This window comes from Panthera onca, chromosome E2 (genome assembly GCF_046562875.1).
Source record: "Panthera onca isolate mPanOnc1 chromosome E2, mPanOnc1 haplotype 2, whole genome shotgun sequence".
In the NCBI taxonomy this organism is placed as follows: domain Eukaryota; kingdom Metazoa; phylum Chordata; class Mammalia; order Carnivora; family Felidae; genus Panthera; species Panthera onca.
In genome coordinates this window covers 9,611,965-9,628,281 of record NC_138353.1, presented here as the reverse complement: position 1 = coordinate 9,628,281, position 16,317 = coordinate 9,611,965, and the positions used below count along the sequence as shown (strand labels likewise).

General features: G+C 56.6%; 1 protein-coding gene across 4 annotated transcripts in view; it reads left to right on the top strand.

Annotated features, from left to right (window-relative positions):
• BICRA (BRD4 interacting chromatin remodeling complex associated protein) overlaps positions 1 to 16,317 on the top strand; it is an 83,891-nt gene that overhangs the window by 2,159 nt on the left and 65,415 nt on the right. Inside the window, exon 2 of one of the 4 annotated variants that reach the window (XM_078439620.2) lies at positions 1,959 to 2,192. The exons of the other annotated variants lie outside the window; for them this stretch is intronic. The gene's annotated coding sequence lies outside the window, so the exon portion shown is untranslated. The remainder of the gene's footprint in view (positions 1 to 1,958; positions 2,193 to 16,317) is intronic. 4 annotated transcript variants of the gene reach the window in all.

The following is a 16,317-nucleotide window of genomic DNA, read 5'->3' as shown; positions in this document are numbered from 1 at the left end:
CATGCCGGTTTTGGGAAGGGGTAAAGACATCTGGAAGCGAGGCTGGGAACGGAATCATCTCAGCTGTGGCTGGAGCACAGCGTTTGCCTGTAAGAGCTGAGTTGGAGGTGTGTGGGCCGGGAAGAGGGACCGCAGGCCGGCCTGGTCGGGGGGTCTGGGGGGCACCTGGGAGCTGGCCCCATGGTCCTCCTCCTCCTCCTCCTCCTCCTCCTCTTCCTCCTGAGCTGGGACTTGGCCCAGCTTTCTGCGACTCAGCCCTGCCAGGAGGGCAGCCGAGCTGTCGGGGACCTTCGTGGTCACTCTGGCCGGCCACCCTTCGAGGCACCCTGACGCATCTGACAGGGAACCTTTCTCCCCTTGGCCGGTGTCAGACTCCCTGTCCCCACTCTGTGGGCTTAGGCAGGTCATTTAAGGCCCTAGTCCTCAGTTTCCTCATCTGCAGGTGGCCATAATTATAGTTCCCTTAACTGACCTTGAGGTGGGTGAAAGTCGTATCTAAAACGTGTTATTTTGTTTGTCATTCATCGGACTGGATGTGGCGTGCCAATTCCCCAGCGCTGGGGAGGGATGTTGAGTGCTGGACATTGAAAGGAGTAGTAAAAGGCCTGGGGGACGTCCCCACGGTGGGTGGGCAAGGGCCAACTGTGAATCAGTGACCTCCCCCCACCCCCCCCACCCCCAGCCCACTGTCTGAACTGGGGCCCTTCCCCTTTGGCACTTACTGGTGCTGATTCAATGTTTGGGGGCGGTGGACTGAGGGAGAGGGACTGGGAGGGCCCAGCTCGCCCAGCGAAGAGGGTAATACGGGTGATCTTCCCATTTTACAGATGAGAAAACTGAGCCCAGGGAAAGCCTGGTCTCTGGCTGTGAGGGGACCCCAAGCCCAGACTGCAGGGGGTAGGAGTGAGTGGGAGAGGGGCTCCGTGTGTGTTTTGCGCAAAAGACACTGTGTTTTGCCCCTGATCTACTGTCCTGACCTTGATGTGTAAAGATCTTCCTTCCTGAGAGCATAGGCCTAAGTCATAATAATTCCTTTCCGGGGGGCAGGAGGAGAGGGGCTGTGGGGAACCCATAGGTCTCTCAAGCCTGAGTGTTTCCTGAAAATAGGAACTGATTTTTTTTTTTTTTTTTTTTTTTTTTTTTGAGCGGAGAAGCATGAGTAAGGCCCAAAGGGACAGGCCTGTGCTCCGCCCCCCTCCCTGCTGACTTCCTTCCCAGAGGCCTCTGGGGCCTTCCCCAGCCTTCCCTCGGGTGGGGGGTCTTCTCCCCCACCCTAGAGTTATGGGAGGGGGTCAGTGCCAAGCCCTGGGGCCTGGTGGGAGGGCCCTGGGATGGGGGGTGGGGTTCCCCAGGTTCCTGGGGGCTGCCTTTTAGCCCCGGGGCTAGCCACCAATGGGGTTCCAGCCAGCCCTCCCAGCTCTCCCCTGTGGCTGTCTTGACTCCTGGTCTCAAGAATGCAGAGGGCTGCTGGGGAGGGGGGGGGGGGGCAGTTAATTGGAAACAGGAAAACATGGCATTCCTTTCCAGCGGGCCTGGGCTTGGAAAGCAGTGAGGGTCTGCCTTTTTCCCTGTCCTCGCCCCGCCGGGGAGAGGGGTGGGGGGCACAGTTATCTTGCTCTGCTCTCCTTTGGGTCTTCCCCTACCGGGCAGCCTCTCAATGGAACAAAGTTACCTGAACTCCGTCTGTGACCTCAACCTCTCCCCCCGCCCCCACCGCCTCCCCATCAGAATGATTTGCTCCCCACTTACTCCCACGGCCTGTCTGAGGATTGTCCCCCAGAGTTGGCTCCCTGGAGTAGGATGCTTCACTCCACAGGCGCATGGGAAATGTCTGGTTGAACGGTCCCCAAGGATTCCCTCCTCATTCCTTCTGCATCCTCCCCTGCCTGGGGGGTACCACCATTAAGTTTCGTCCCCATTGACCGGAAGCCTTTGTGTCTCTCCTCGGTGACACGCAGGATCCCCCGACGACGGAGCGTTTTCGAAGACATTTCTAGCCTGGTGGCATTGAGCTTCATGGAAGAGGCTGTGTGTTGCTGGTGGGGCGGGATCCGGCCGGCCGGAGAGAGTGCTTTTGTTGCTTTAATCGTTCCCAGTGACACTTCCTGAGGGCCTACTGTGCGCCAGGGATCCGGTCCAGGAGGAGGCTGGAGGCAAGCGTGGTCCCCAGGGCTGGGCTCGCTGCGTGCGATGTGAGTAATTCCGACTGGGTGGTCTGTGAAGGCTCCGAGGGGGAAGCGACTGCTTTTCTTTCTGTCTTTTTTATTTTATTGTTTTCCTAAGTGCTACGTGCACATGGGGGCAAGTTCAGAATACCAAACGTAGTAAGTCTTTCTCTCCTCCCTCCCCGGCACCCCGGGTCCCTCGCTCCCCGATCTTGAGGTTCTGTGCACGCGCGTTTCTTATCCGTGTGGGCGCGTCTTTGAAGATATTGATTTTTACCTGCCGCCCCGTTGACCTGCACGGCACTTCATTTCCCTGGGGGACTCTTCCTGCGCGGGCGAGGGAGGGTTTCCTCCGTCTTTTTCTGGGCCCAGTGGTGTCGTGTGGTGTGGGTGAACCCTCGTTTCCTTGACACGGGTGTGGGAGCGGTTTTCTGCTCATAGGGCTGGACAGCACGTGGCCTCACCTCTTCCCGCCACTGGGTCCGGCTGTGGGGTAAACTTCTGGAAGCGGGATCGCTGGACCAGGAGTCTGCCATTTGTCACTTAGGAGGGGCTCCCCGGAGGTACCTTGGCGGCTGCCCTTGGAAGAAGTCGTTCCTTCCTGTCCCGTGCAGTTCATCCAACCAGCCTGCTCCGGTGTCTTTGCCTCTTGTGGCCTCCTTGCGTCTTCCTGTCCGCCCGTGGCCTGCGGACCGTGCTTGCCCCCTGGTGTGGAGGTCAAGAGCATGGGCTCTAGAAGCCAGTCTGTTGGCTGGAATCCTGGCTCCACACCTCTTGCTGGTTGAATGTCTGTAGACCGGGAGCTCGCTGGTTCTGGGCCTCTGTTTTCCCCTCTGCTAAATGGGCTCATCTCAATCTCAACCTGGGGAGGGTTGTTGTGAGGGCCTACCCTGTACAGGAAGCGTCGTCGGTCCTTGGTGATGTTATCTGCCCTTTTTGGCAGGTTTTTTTTTTTTTCCTGGGGCCGGGAATAGCCAGATTCTTGGCTGTGAGCCCCCTAATTGGCAGGCACGGGGCGGGGGGGGATGGGGGTGCCTTCTTTTCCACTTGATGATAGTGTGACCCGGGCCAAATGATCCCTTTTTCTGGGTCTCAGTTTCCTTATCTGTAAGGTGGGACCCCGATGGCCCCCTCGTAGGGACGGCTGGGAGGGCTAAATGAGGCAGCGCCCTCCCGTGCCGGGCGTCCCGGAGGCTTTCAGGAACCAGGCTGTTACTTCCACTGTCACCGCTGCTCTGCCGTGGGGCCCTTGCTGACTTCTGCACTCTGAAAGGTCGCCCTTGTCTTCCCCAAAGGCACATGGGGAACAATGTTGGCATTCTGAGCCGCGTCGGCAGCAGGGGGCGCATGGCAGGGCCGCTCTGGCATGAGGCCCGGCGGCGTCGACCCCGGGAGCGGGCCGGGCTTCCGCGGCCCGTGCCTCAGTTTCCCCAACGGAAAGGCTGGGAACGACAGGAGAGTCGCCCGCGGCCTGCTCCTGGGTGTTCGATGCTGAACACAATGCGGGACGCCTGGCGAGTGCTCAGAAAGTGTTAGAGGTGGGGCCTCTGGCGGAGCGTGCGACTCTTGATCTTGGGGCCGTGAGTTCGAGCCCCACACGGGGCACGGAGCCTACTTAAAAAAAATGTTAGTGGCTGTGACGGTGACAGTGATGAAGAGTGGTAGGGCGCCCCGGGAGGCTCAATCGGTTGGGTGTCCGACTCCTGATTTCGGCTCAGGTCATGATCCCCGGGTGGTGGGATTTGAGCCCCTTGTTGGGCTCTGAGCTGCGTGTGGAGCCTGCTTAATATTCTCTCCCTGTCCCCCTCGCTTTGCCCCTCTTCCTCACTCGTGAGCTCTCTCTAAAATTAAAAACAACAACAAAAGTAGCAAAGTCTCCCATGAGATTGGATACCCAAGTCCATACTGCTTCCCCCCCCCAAATCCTGGGCAATCAACTTTGGCATTTTATGATTTTTATTTTTTTAATATTGATTTATTTTGAGAGAGAGAGAGAGAGAGAGAGCGCGTGCGCTGGGGAGGGGCAGAGAGTGACGGGGACAGAGGATCCGAAGGGGGCTCTGTGATGAACTCACGAGCCATGAGATCATGACCTGAGCCAAAGTCGAATGCTGAACCAACTGAGCCCCGCCCCGTCCCCCCATGTGCCCCAACATTGCCATTTTATAAATTTTTTTTTTAACGTTTATTTATTTTTGAGACAGAGAGAGACAGAGCATGAACGGGGGAGGGGCAGAGAGAGAGGGAGACACAGAATCCGAAACAGCCTCCAGGCTCTGAGCGGTCAGCACAGAGCCCGACGCGGGGCTCGAACTCACGGGCCGTGAGATCATGACCTGAGCCAAAGTCGGACGCTTAACCCACCGAGCCACCCAGGCGCCCCTAACGTTGCCATTTTAAATGGAAGGTCCTAGGCAGTCAAATACTGTTTGGGCCTCAGTTTCCTCATCTGCAACAGAACTTTGTGGGGTCTTTTGTGAGGCTTGAGTGAGTGAAATTGCGGAAAGGTTTTAAGACTGGTCCTTGCTTGAAGGCGTGCACAGCGAAGGTTCACTTGGCTTATTATTATGATTTAAAAACAGGTTTTTTTAATGTTTATTTATTTTTGAGAGAAACAGAGACAGAGCGTGAGCAGGGGAGGGGCAGAGAGAGAGAGAGAGGGAGACACAGAATCCGAAGGAGGCTCCGGGCTCCGAGCTGTCCGCACGGAGCCCGACGCGGGGCTCGAACCCACAAACCGTGAGATCATGACCTGAGCCCGAGCTGGGCGACTGAGCCACCAAGGCGCCCCTGTCATGGGGATTTTAAAGCATCCACCCAGAGTGGAGAGAATATCATACTGGACCCCCATGTACCCGTCACCCCTCAACAGATCTCGGCCCCTCTCTTTTCTGTCTGTTACCCCACCCCCCTCCTCTGCACTTTCTGTTTTCTCTTTCGCTGGATCGGTTTAAGCAAATTCCAGACGTTATATCATTTCAACGATATCACTACTGTTACTAACGGGTATGAGGATCTCTGTTTCACCGCCTGCAGGATCTGTCCTGTTCTGTGAGAGACGAGCCATGAAGCCCATTGCACAGATTGGGGAAACTGAGGCGGCAGGGAGTAGGCTTTGGCCGGGTTGGCTTTTCTCTGGTTTCCCTTCTTTGGGACTTCGGTGAGGTCCCTGTCTTGGCCTCCCCAGGCCCTGGACCCCGGGGGCTGTTTCCGATTATACAGGCTTGGGATTTACACAGGCGTGGGCCTAGGGTCTGCTGTTCTGTGCGGAAATTGTCGCCATAAAGGGCGAGTTAGAGAAGTTGAACCAGTTGGCGGTGGGGGGGGGGGGGGGATGGACAGGATGACCCCAGAGGTGAGGGTAACTGGGTGGCTACGTGGGTTTGTATCCTCTCGTTGCCCCTGCTAACCTTTTTTTTTTTTTCTTTTTAATGTGTATTCATTTTTGAGAGAGAGAGAGGAGAGAGAGAGAGTGAGCGAGTGCCTGCTCAGACACGCACACCAATAGGGGAGGGCCAGAGAGAGGGGGACAGAAGATCCGAAGCAGGCTCTGCGCCGACAGCACGGAGCCCCGTGCGGGGCCCGAACTCACGAACCATGAGATCGTGACCCGAGCCGAAGTCGGACCCTTCCCCGACTGAGCGACCCAGGCGCCCCAGTCCCTTCCAACCTTGTGACCTGGGGGCAGGTTACTTCCCCTCCGTAATCCCAGGCTGGAGGAGCAGGGGCGCAGCGTTAATAAGACACGCTTCTTCCGAGAGCCTCTGCATCAGTTCTGTGAGTCCTGCGCGGAAAAGTGTCTTACAAGTGCCTGGCTCAGCATAAGCGCTCCGCGGAAGGCGGTGGTCGTTGTTACTGTTGCTGTCGTTAAGTGTTTCTGTGTGTAGTCGGAGAGGGGTGGCACCCAAAGCTCTTTCTAGAGTTAGGGGGTCAGAGGAAGGGTCCCTGGAGCCCCCAGCCAGGCTCAGCTGCCTCTGTCTCCTCCTCTTGCCCACTCCGTCCCTCTAGACTTCCCGCTTCCTAGTGCTTTTTGTAGTTGGAGGGGCTGGAGGGGGCGGCTGCTGACTTCTCAGTGACCGCCCCCTTCCCAGCCTATGTCCCCATTGCCCCGGCTGGCAGCCTGGGAAGCAGGGTGAGAGGGGAGGGTCTGTCTGCGGCTGCCGGATCCTCATGAATGACCCTTGGGGCCCTGCAGGGAGCCCTTCCTAGTGCTTTGCAACCTGGAGGCAAAGGGTGGCCCAGCTCCCCCAGGACACCTGCAGCTCCTGTCCAGAGTGTGGGTGCTGCCTCTTACCCACCGTGGTGCTGGCAGGCAGATACCCACAGCTCCTGCCCCACGGGGCGGTTGTGACGTTTCACTGGACCGAAACGTCCTTCCGGTCTTCCGTAGGCCCTCACCCATTCTCGAAAAATAACCCCCCGACCCAGGCTGGGTGACGGGTGTGCTCAACCCTTTTACCCTCTCCTGCCAGGCTCTCGCCACACCGCCCTTACTCCTCCCCAGAATGTGCCCAGCGACCTGCCTCCCCACCCACGACACAACGCAGAGAGGGTCAGTGTGCCTCTTGATGAGGTCTTTGGCACACGTGACCGCCTGGGTCGCCCCGTCAAGATCCAGAATGTCCCCACGACTGGCCAGAAAGTTCCCTCGTCCCCCTTCCCCGTCAACACCTGCTGGTCCTCGTCGGCTGAGGTCGAGCCGTGTTGCCTCTTCTCGAGTTTTACAGACGAGATGTGGTCCTGGGGGTCGAACGTCTCTGGCTTTGAGATTCAGCTGTGTGGTGCTGTCAGGGAGGCCTTTCTTTGTCTCACCGAGCAGGAGTCCATGGGAAGGTTTTACCTCCTTTCTCTCAGCGGAGACAGACCCCTTCGCCCGTGAAGTCTCCGCCTCCTAACACCCCTCCCCTGGCTACCCTGCCTGGGCCCCCCAGTGCCCTAGTCTAAGGACACCCCCCCAGCGCACTGGCTGACCCCACGTCATCGCCCCTTTGGCATGTATCAGGTCTCCTGTGAGCTCTTCTTGAGGCCTGGCTTTATCACTAGACTCTAAACCGCAGAAGGAGAGAGACAATGACTCTGTGTTTTCCTGGCACACAGTTGAGCCCTGATGTTTGTTGACTGGCCGGATGAACGATGGGCATATCCCAGGGGTGGAGCAAGGGGGGGTCCAGAGCCCATGTTTGAAATCCCTGTGCTGGTTCACAAACGGCGACCCACCTGCTTCCAGATCACCAGAAGTGTTTGTGAAAAATGCCATTCCCGGGGCGCCTGGGTGGCCCTGTCGGTTAAGCGCCAACCTCGGCTCAGGTCGTGATCTTGCGGTTCGTGGGCTCGAGCCCCGCATCGGACCCTGTGCTGACAGATCAGAGCCTGCAGCCTGCTTCATACACATAGAGTTATGTCTCCCGCTCCCTCTGCCACCCCCCCCACTCACGCTCTGTGTGTGTGTGTGTGTGTGTGTGTGTGTGTGTGTGTGTCTTTCTCTCTCAAAAGTAAATGAACATTAAATTTTTTTTTTTTACAAATGCCACTCCCAGGGTCCCAGCCCCGAGCAGTTGATTTGCTCGGGAGACCGACCTCAGAGTTGTGGGGCCCAGCCTGCAGGCCCTCACCCACGACAGGGAGCCATGGGTCTTCCAGCCATGCTTGACCCTCATTCCATGAACATGGTCTATCCTGCCCTTGCTGCCTCCCCAGTACCCAGTCTGCTGGTCCCGCATGCTCTCCAGAGGGAGTGAATCCGGGCCTGTGGGCCAAGTCAGGACGCTGGCCGGGCCTTTGCCCCTTCCATGGCCCTGTTTTTTTCATGTAGACCTTTCGGAAGCAGGGGGTGGCATCTCCCTTTGTCACGGGGGCACACTGAGCTGACTTCTGGGCCTAAAGAGCCCCTCCCCGCCGGCCAGACTCTAGCAGAATTGGAGGTTTCATTTAACCCAGTTCATGATATAAGTCTGTTTTAAAATAAATGAGTAGGGGCGCCTGGGTGGCTCAGTCGGTTAAGCGTCTGACTTCGGCTCAGGTCACGATCTCGCGGTCCGTGAGTTCGAGTCCCGCGTTGGGCTCTGTGCTGACGGCTCAGAGCCTGGAGCCTGTTTCGGATTCTGGGTCTCCCTCTCTCTGACCCTCCCCTGTTCATGCTCTGTCTCTCCCTGTCTCAAAAATAAATAAAACGTTAAAAAGAATTAAAAAATAAAATAAAATAAATGAGTAGGAAAATAAAAATACGTATACACGCACGTATGACCATATATATTATGTGGTGATTTAATTTTAGAGTTAATATAATAGAAATAAAACAAGCGTTTATGTTATATATAAACATACACAACACATATTTGTATATGGATATAAAATTCTTGCTCCCCCACCCCCCACTCCCCAGGCAACCTCCTCATGTATTTCCCGCAGATCTTTTTTTTTTTTTTTTTTTTAATGTTTATTTACTTTTGAGAGGGACAGAGACAGTGGGTTAGGGGCAGAGAGAGAGGGAGACACAGAATCAGAAGCAGGCTCCAGGCTCTGAGCTGTCAGCACAGAGCCCGACCGCGGGGCTCGAACCCACGAACCGTGAGATCGTGACCTGAGCCGAAGTCGGACGCTTAAGCGACAGAGCCACCCAGGCACCTTTCCTGAGGATCTTTTGTGTTCTCCTGTGCCCTGGCAAACTGCTTTGGGTGGTGGATTTTTACTTCGTGCAGGGGATCCTGATGTATGTCTCCTCGTGTTTCTTTTTCGCCCAGCTCCCTGCGTTCGGGCGGCCCTCTCATGTCGCTATTTGTCCATCAGTCCTGTTGCTTCTCCTGCTGCGGTGCGCTCCATCCGGGGCAGTCATAGTGGTTTTTAAGAAAAAAAACAAAACAAAAAAGAAAACCCAGGGTCAGACCCCCAAGTGGTCACCACCTTCCTCTCCCAGGAGTGAAGTGACTGGTGCAAGGTCACCAAGCTCGCTGCTGGCCGAGCAGAGGTCTGAATCCAGGTACATCCCACTGGTTAATTCAAACCCACGCAATGGGCCTCCTGTGCACCCGGCCTCAGAGCTCTGCCCTCAGGGACAGGCGAGGGAAGGAAGCCAGAAACACACTCATCCTCCCTGCCTGGTGAGATCCTTATCTCGGGGGTACCCGCTGAGCTGGTGGAGGTCTGGAGGAGGTATTGCCTCTGGAGTCTGTTGGGGCGTCAGGCCAGGCTTCCCGGGGGAGGGGGTTTCTGGGGGCAGGCTTTGGGCTCAAGGCCATTCCCGGCAGAGAAGGCACAGTGGTTGGTACGTGTGTGGATGTGTTGTGCCAGGGTCATCGGCCTGAGCAACTGGGTATGTGCCGGTCCCCTCTCGAGACGGGTAGGGCGTCCTTCGGGGACGGTGGATAGATGCCGAGGGGAGACAGATGTAGGGTGGGTGGCTGAACTGTCGGGGTCACGAGCGACACTGAGCGGTAACTGACACTCAGCGCTGAGCCCCAGGGGGGTGAGGACAGTTCCCCAGGGACAGGACAGGCGAGAGCCTCGAGAATCGGCCCCGACATCAGGCATGGTCAGCATCTCAGGAGCAAAGGGAGGGAGTTTCCAGAAAGGTCTTAGCTTCAATGGACTTGAAGGGGGACTTGGCGGGTTTGATGGGTGGGTAGGGCTGGGAGCCCCACTGGAATGTGAGACGATGGCATCATGGAAGGAAGGAAGGAAGGGAGGGAGGGAGGGAGGGAGGGAGGGAGGAAGGGAGGGAGGGAGGGAGGGAGGGAGGAAGAAAGGAAGGGAGGGAGGAAGGGAGGGAGGGAGGGAGGGAGGGAGGAAGGGAGGGAGGGGGAAAAGAAGGAAGACAGCTCTTGGCAACCAGAGGTTAAAAAAAATAATAAGCTCTTACTACACTCGTTGGCTCCCTAGTGCCTGCCTACAGGTAGGCCTGCCGTCACCTCCTCCGACAAAACCCGACCGTCCGTGACCTTTCGCCTTGCCTTCTCTGTTCCTGCCTCCCCACCTTTACCCTACAGCTCCTTCCTGTCTCCGGCAGGCCTCCGCTTGAATACCCCCTCCTCCAGGAAGCCTTCCCCGACAACCCTGTCCTACTTCCTTCACTCCACCGGGCTCGGGCTCGTGTCCTTGTTAGGATTTACCCCCAGGACCTGACTTAACGAGGAGGCTGTAATCGGTATTTCTTGAACCAGCAAGGGCTGCGTGACCTTTTCGTGGATTGCGAGACGAACGCTACAGTGGTTCGGTTTTTTAGGATCTGAGCAGGCTGGGGGGGGCCCAGGAGAGAAGAGGAAAGGAGCGAAGGAAGATTCTAGAAGAGCAGGAGGGGTTGGTACCGGGTTGGGCTCAGGAGTGAGGTTTCCTCGCAGGTTGGGAGGCGGGTGTGAGGGCAGAAGAAAGGTGTCCGTGAGGTTGGGAAGGAGTTTGGCGGGGACCGCGTGGGGCTGCTTGGGGACAGGAGGAGAGGGAGGCCTGGGGCGGGGCACAGGGTGGCTGTCGTGTTGCCAGCTGGTGGGGGAGGGCGAGCTTTGGCAGCCCTGTCCAGCCTGCCTGGAAAGGTCGCCTTTTATTTCTTTGGGGCTGAGGTCTTACGCGCATGTGGGAGAAAAAGGTTTACCTTAGGTCCTTTTGGGAACCTGCTCAGAGGCCACAGACCTTGCCCCAGAGAACCATACGCCGGGCTCTGCGTCCCAGCATTTGGCGAGGGATTTCTGGGGCGGTCGTGGGTCCTGTTACGAGCTTTACGCAGACTGTGACTGTAGTGACAGCCGACACGGTCCCCGGTGCCCGTCTAGGCTCTTTACAAGCTCTTTACAAGCTCGTTCCGCAGAAAGCATTTCGGAGGTGGATGCCTGAGCATCCCCGTTTTACAGATGAGGAAACAGGAGGCACAGAGCGGTCAAGTCACTTGCCCGGAGTCACACAGCCGCTAAATGGCAGAGTGGGGATTCTCCCCGCACTTCCCCCCCCCACCCCCCACCATGGTCTGGCTCCCACGGCCCAGGTTTTCAGCCGTGAACCCTGCTGCTTCCTGCTTACGGGGTCCAAGACGAGCAAGCCCACGGTCCCGGAAGCGGCCCTCCACCCCCACACCCCTACTCCCTTACCCCGGTTTGCCCTGGGATCCAGCTTGGGCCTTCGCTGAGCGATTGGAGGCTCCGGCTCGGCAGGGCACTGTACCTCCCTCCCTCTTTCCCTTTTTACCCAGTGTTGTGTCTTCATTAACATAACCGAGGAGGCCGCCCCAGCTTCCTCCAGAAGGCGGATGTGTTTGGGAGCCGAGAGCTGAAATGAGTCAGCCTGCGGGGGGGTGGGGGGGGGGGGGGTCAGGACTCCAGACAGGCGGAGCTGGCTTGGAGCCACCTGTGGAGCTCGGAGCCAGGGTCCCCTCCTCCCCCCCCCCCCCCCCCCCCGCAGCCCTCTCAGCCTCAGTTTCCCCATCCGTGAACGAGGGAGAACCGGAGGCCTTCGCCTTGGAGGCTAGGTGACGTCACATGTCAACTGAAGCACCTTGGAGGTGTCTGGAAATTCAGAACGCGAACACCCCCGGCCAGGCGGCCGGCTCCCCGTCCCCCCTCCCCGCACAGGCTGAAGTTTCTGGAAGCAGACATTTCTGCTGCTGCATGGATCTGTGGCTGTTGACGCGGAAGAGAGGGACCCTGAAGGACAGTCACTGCGTGCGGGCCGGCTGTGCCCCTGAGTGCAGGGAAAAAGGAGGAGGGTGTGGTTTTTAGAGCCCTTTGGAGGTTGGAATTGGAGACACGGGGTCATAGATCTGAAATAGCCTCCTGGTGGGACTGGAGTCTCCTTGAGACCACACGTTGTCAGATGGCACATAATAAGTGCGTGGTGAACGCTAGGTGCTCTCACTGTGTCTGTGGTTGCTATTTTTTTTTAAATTCTTTAATGTTTATTTTTTTTTGAGGAGGGGGGAAGGGGCACAAAGAGAGAGAGGGCAGGCTCCGAAGCAGGCTCCGGGCTCCGAGCTGTCAGCACAGAGCCCGTCGCGGGGCTCGAACTCACAAACGGGGAGATCGTGACCTGAGCCGGTGTCGGACTGAGCCCCGCCCCCGCCAGGCGCCCCTCTTGTTCTTATTATCGCTAAGCAGCCTTTAGCCTGTACCTGCCGGTGCAGACGGGTTGGGTTGTGCTGTATAGATCAACAGTTTCTCAAACCTGAATGGCGAGTTCAAAGTCGGGAGGCCCGGGGCAGGTGCATTTGTGACCCTCTGCCCCGGTGAGGCCGCTGCTGCTTTGGGGTGGGGGTGGGGGGGCACGCACTTGAGTAACACGGTGTAGAGTGGGTGTCAGACTGTTTCTGAGTTATTTCCAGGGCCCTGCGAGTGGAATGGAGACTCGGGGCGCCGAGGCTAGAACAAGATTCCTTAACCTCTTTGCTTTGGGGGTTGCCCATTTGAGGGCGGGTGGGTACGAATTATTACACGAGGAAGAAAGACGAAAGGCTTGTAACACTGGGGTCGCCTTTGCGCTGCCCCCCACCCTGCCTTAATTCTCTCGCCACAAGGGACCCGATGAGGATTTGGGGGCTCATTCAGCGGCTCTTTTCCACGTGTACGTTTTCTCTGTTTGGTCGCACGTACTATGTGGGTTCTTCTGTACCTTACTTTTTTTTTTTTTTTTTAATTTTTAACGTTTTATTTATTTTTGAGACAGGGAGAGACAGAGCATGAACAGGGGAGGGTCAGAGAGAGGGAGACACAGAATCTGAAGCAGGCTCCAGGCTCTGAGCGGTCAGCACAGTGCCCGACGCGGGGCTCGAACTCACGGACCGCGAGATCGTGACCTGAGCCGAAGTCGGCCGCATAACCGACTGAGCCACCCAGGTTCCCCTTCTGTACCTTACTTTTATCTATTTACCCAGACCTTTTTTGTCCAATTGAGATGCGGTCGACATATGATGTCATACGAACGTCATCATACACGAGTACGACTCGGTGATTTGACGTTCTGTGCATTGCAAGATGTCCATCGCGGGAAGTGTAGTCACTGTACGAAGTTACTATAATATTATTCACCGGATTCCCTGTGTCGTACTTTTCATCCCTGTGACTTTTTAATTTTGTTTTATTTTTTTTTTTATTTATTTTTTTTTTTTAATTTTTTTTTTTCAACGTTTTTTATTTATTTTTGGGACAGAGAGAGACAGAGCATGAACGGGGGAGGGGCAGAGAGAGAGGGAGACACAGAATCGGAAACAGGCTCCAGGCTCCGAGCCATCAGCCCAGAGCCTGACGCGGGGCTCGAACTCACGGACCGCGAGATCGTGACCTGGCTGAAGTCGGACGCTTAACCGACTGCGCCACCCAGGCGCCCCAATTTTGTTTTATTTTTAAAAATTTTTCTTTCCTTTGGTTTATGTATTTTTGAGAGACAGAGAGAGAGAGAGCACGAGTAGGGGAGGGGCAGAGAGAGAGGGAGACACAGAATCCGAAGCAGGCTCCGGGCTCCGAGCTGTCAGCACAGGGCCCGACGCGGGGCTCGAACTCACGAACCGCGAGATCACGACCTGAGCCGAAGTCGGACGCTCAACCGACTGAGCCACCCTGGCGCCCCTATTTTATTTTATTTTAAAAAAATGTTTATTCAGAGAGAGAGAGAGAGAGAGCATGCGTGCAAGAGTGGGGGAGGGGCAGAGCGGGGCAGGGGGAGAGAATCCCAAGCAGGCGCTGAGCTGTCAGCGCAGAGCCTGCTGCGGAGCCCAATCTAACAAACCGTGAGATCGTGACCTGAGCCGAAACCAAGAGTCTGATGCCCAACCGATGCCGCTAGATTAAATGAGCATTTTAGCAACTCCCCTTCTCTCCGTTATTCGCTGAATCTCACCATCTCTTGGTTGCTCTGGAGTTTCCGTCCCGCATCTTTGGGGTTTGGGCTTCGGTTCTTAATAAGGTGGGAGCCATGGGAGGCTTTTGAGCTGGGGAGTGACCCGACCTAACATTTTTGTATCCACACCTCCCGTCACTTGTGTAAGAGCGTTTCTAGCGGCCAGATTCCTAGAAGAGGAATTGCTAAGGCAGGAGGAAGCGTGCATTTAGGTTTGGGTGAGCCCTGCCAGATTGCATTCCAGAAAGGCTTTACCCACTCTCACCCCTTGCAGACAGCCGCCAGGATTGAGTGGCTTGCTCGGTGCCAGGCCCATGCCGGACCCTGGGGACACTGGTGACAAACGGCCCCGGTCCTGCTGCTTACGTGATTCTCGGTCCTCGAGTCCCAGGGCAAGCTTCTGGAGCTGCCTCTGAGCGCCAAGGAAGGAGAAGCTTTCACAGGAACCGAAAAAGGAGAGGGGAGAGGATATTCTAGATCGGGGAGGGGGTCTGGCACGTCCCGGGTGGCGTTAGGGCTAGCTGGATCAGGAGACCCACGGTATCGGTCTGGGGCCCCCCGTGTGCGGGCTCCCCATCAGTGTGGGGCACTTTGGGGTGCACCTGAGGACTAAAATAATAGTACCTCCCTTATGGGGCTTTGTCGGGAGAATTTCACAGGAAGGCAGAGAGCATACGGATTATTGTTACTAGATTATCACCAGGGTAAGCCGGGGGGAATCCGCGTCAGAGCGGGGCGACCCGAGGGGCTTGACCCAAGCTTTGGGCAACGTTTAAGGCCCGGGGCTCGAACCCACGAACCGCGAGCTCATGACCTGAGCCCAAGTCGGACGCTTAACTGACTGAGCCACCCAGCAGGAAAGCTGCATTTTGGAGCACGCCCTCCCCCCGCCGCCCCTTCCAAGGGCTTTGAAGGAAGGATCGAGACCTGTGCGTCTCACACCCCGTTTGGCACCTTCCGGCACGCTGCTGGATTCCATTTGCTACTTCCGTCCTCTGTTCGTCGCTAGACGGCTCTGATGAACCGCCGGGTCAGGCCTCGACGGGGTCTGCGGGCGAGGAAGCCGCCGGGTAGGGGGCGGCACGAGTGGGCGGCGAGGCTTCTGGAAACCGGCTCTCCGAAAGCCGCGAGCCTGAAGTCTGTGTTGGGGCCAGTTGCAGAGTGGTGGGAGCGGGGAGAGGGAGAGAGGCCAGGCCCCGAAGATGGCAGGTAGAGGGAGGAAGGGCGGGCACGCGGGGCAGGGGTGCGGGAGCGTCTTCCCTCTCCCCCTTGGTCTCTGGCACTTTGTGAACTCCCCACCGCCTTGCCTGCCGGGCACCCCAGATTTCATGTGTCCACCGCCGAGCTCCCCACACCCAAACCAAGCCCCTGTCATCTTTTTTTTTTTTTTAAAGTTTATCTATTTTTGAGAGAGAGAGAGAGAGAGAGAGAGCACAAGCAGGTGAGGGGCAGAGAGAAGGAGAGACGGAATCCCAGGCGGGCTCCACACTGTCGGCACAGAGCCCCATGTGGGGCTCGAACTCACGAACTGTGAGATCATGACCCGAGCCCAGATCAAGAGTCCGATGCTTACTTAACTGACTGAGCCCCCAGGCACCCGACACATACGGCTTTTACAGCAGTGCCTGATCCGTCAAGCACAACGCGAGTGTAGCATCAGCTGTGCGCGTAAATGATGATAAAATTGGCCATTTTCACCTTTTTTTATGTGTACACTTCGGTGGGACCAAGTACCTTCACAGCGTTGTGCGATTATCACCTCGGTCCGTTTCTAGAACGTTCCCATCTTTCCAAACAGAAACTCCGTGCCCATCCAATGGTCCGTTTTCAGAACATTCTCATCATTCCAAACAGAAAGTGCGTGCCCATTCAACGGTCCGTTTCTAGAACGTTCCCATCATTCCAAACAGAAAGTCCGTGCCCATTCAACGGTCTGTTTCTAGAACATTCTCATCATTCCAAACAGAAACTCTGTGCCCATCCACTGGTCCGTTTCTAGAACATTCCCATCATTCTAAACAGAAAGTCTGTGCCCATTCAACAGTCTGTTTCCAGAACATGCTCATCATTCCAAACAGAAACTCTGTGCCCATACAATGGTCCGTTTCTAGAACATTCTCATCATTCCAAACAGAAACTCCGTGCCCATCCACTGGTCCGTTTCTAGAACGTTCTCATCATTCCAAACAGAAACTCCGTGCCCATTCAACGGTCCATTTCTAGAACGTTCCCATCATTCCAAACAGAAAGTGCATGGGGCGCCTGGGTGGCTTGGTCGGTTAAGCGTCCGACTTCAGCTCAGGTCATGATCTCACGGTCCGTGGGTTCGAGCCCCGCGTCGGGC